Source organism: Penaeus vannamei, chromosome 14 (genome assembly GCF_042767895.1).
Source record: "Penaeus vannamei isolate JL-2024 chromosome 14, ASM4276789v1, whole genome shotgun sequence".
Lineage (NCBI taxonomy): Eukaryota > Metazoa > Arthropoda > Malacostraca > Decapoda > Penaeidae > Penaeus > Penaeus vannamei.
The window spans coordinates 185,001-187,500 of record NC_091562.1 but is presented as its reverse complement, the minus strand read 5'-3'; the positions used below and the strand labels follow the sequence as shown (position 1 = coordinate 187,500).

Here is a 2,500-nt window from a genome sequence, read left to right as displayed (position 1 = left end):
CTGTATCATATACAAGATGATGAAATAAACTGGTATCTTAAGGTAAATATACTACTTATTAATGTTAAGGGTCAATACTACAGAGAAATAACATGACATAAGCTTAATTCAGACATATCCTTCACTCTCTCTGCCTTTTACTCAATTCATCATGATGATGGTACAGAAATCTTGATGGAAAGAGGGATCTTCTATGCCTGTTATGCATGCAAGCAGTGTTTATATTAAAAAGTAATGCTCTGTACATATGCACGCATGTTTCTTTGCATGACGGTAAGGTGGAACTTTTGTAAATCTATGGAATATATATATAAAGTATATATTTGACAAACCTATAGGTATTTTGGGTATGAACTTGAACCTGAACAACAATCACACTAAAATAGCAAAATATTATAAAGATATAACAAAAAACAAAACAATTTCTCAGCCATCATTTTATCAACCTTTTGCATAGTCTCTACTTGTTTAGGGCAAAATTCTTGGCAAAAAGAAGGGAAGGACAAGGAGAACAGAAGATGGTGGACAAAAGTGAAAAGCAATAAATAAAAAATAAAATCAATATGAAGCAGAAGGAAGGGGTAACTGAAAACTGTGACACAAATTATTTAGGATACGGCTTAATTACTTTAACTGAATATGCTACTTGCAGCCTTAAGCATTCTACAAATGTAACAACTACAGCAACTAAAGCATTTATTTTAGCTAAGCACTAACACCAGCTGTAGTGTCTCCTTGGGAGGTTATATATGGAACTGGTGAATGATTAGGGTGAATGATCAGGCTAGTTTAACCACTTTACTGAGGGGTTGCATAAGCGACGATTCACAAGAACTGTATGCTTTTTTAAAAACAAATGCCAAACAAAAAATTTAGATGAGGGAAGCACTGAAATGCACATGTCCCTCAGAACCATGAATTTCTTAATTTTAGGTCTTCCATCACCAGTTCCATTCATTAAGTCCAACATGTTCTTTACCCAATTATGACAGGTGTCCCACATATGAGACACCCAGAAAAAAGAAAGAAAGAAAAAAAAAAAAAAGCTGGGTGTCCTGCCAGTGGGATGCTGGATTGGAGCTTGTGCTCCGATTCCATAGCGGGCTGCGTCTGGCATGCGAGCAGATTCCGGGACAGCCCCGCACACTGATTTTGAAGCCGCCCGGAAACTATTACTATTTTTTTTTTTTTTTTTTTTTTTTTTTTTATAACCTCACTCAAATCAAAGCAGCAGAGCAACAAAGCAGGGTGCATATCTAAAACAGATCTAAGTATGTGTATCTCTCAAAGGAGGAATATAGCTGAATGCCTTTATATATGTAAGTGTGTGGTTTAAGTTTTAAAAGTTTTAATAATCTCAAGGAGGTAAAGTTGTCGCAGGAGGTGGAGGTGCAACAAATTTTTTTTTTCTTATTGGAAAGAAGTTTCAGCTGTCAAGCTTGTGTACGGGCAATCTGTAAATACTATAATACATTTACTGAAGGACAGGTCAAATACATTTCTTACAAGATCACAATGTAACATCAACTATCTAATTCAGCCAAGCAACTATGAGTAAAATAAAGAGATGCTATAGATTATCCCCATGTCTACTGAATGCAGAGGATTCAGAGCTAGTTTGACCAAATTCCATTTTTTTTCTACATCTACACGGTTCAGATATATTTGAAATTAAAGAAAGGAAAAAGAAAAGCAATCTGAATTAGAAACCCTCACTTTCTCAAGGTAAACTTAACCCCTATGACCCGGATGACATGACCATCGCATCATGAAAAAATTTGGCTTGAGGGATGAAATGAACATGACGTCATGTGAAAATTTGGCTGTGGGCTGGGATGATGTGAACTTGCCGTCATCAGCATTTCGGTTGAAGGAAAGGGTGACAGGAAAGATTAGCCACAAGTGCCTAAACCTCTCATAGCGTGATTAGACTCATTTGCCATTTATGTAGGGGCTTTTACATAATTTCTATCAACAAACAAGTGTATAATGAAATGTCCATGAGCCATGACTGGAAGAACACAACTCTAGGGAGAACATCATTTCCATGTTCAGCATCATAATCCTGTCCAGACTGACTGGTGGCACAGGTTGTATTACAAAAAATTGAATATTATGAACAAATGTAAAAAATGATAAACAACAAATTATTACTTATTGTTATTATTCTTGAATTGAGTTATGGTCTATCTATAGAGATGATATGGAGTCTGTGCAAGAAACATAGTCATTCATCATTGGGATAAAGCATATCAAATGATAAATATGGACAATGGAAAAAGTAAAAAAAAAAAAAAGCTTAAATATAAAAAGAGAAATAACACTGCAAAGGGGAGGCACAGAGTCTTGTCACGACATATGAGTGTTAGCATGTCCGGTCTATAAGCTTGCACCCATCAGAGCGCCTGCTCACATAAGCCTAATGACCGTATTTTGGGCCAAGTGATTGCTATGAAGCACTGGATCCAAAGGGTTAATGTCAATAAGAGAACATTACACT

At 35.9% G+C, this 2,500-nt stretch overlaps 1 protein-coding gene across 2 annotated transcripts in view; it reads right to left on the bottom strand.

Annotated features, from left to right (window-relative positions):
- Positions 1–2,500, bottom strand: part of g (adaptor-related protein complex 3, delta 1 subunit-like garnet) — a 44,522-nt gene that overhangs the window by 20,204 nt on the left and 21,818 nt on the right. The gene's annotated exons all lie outside the window — the stretch shown is intronic.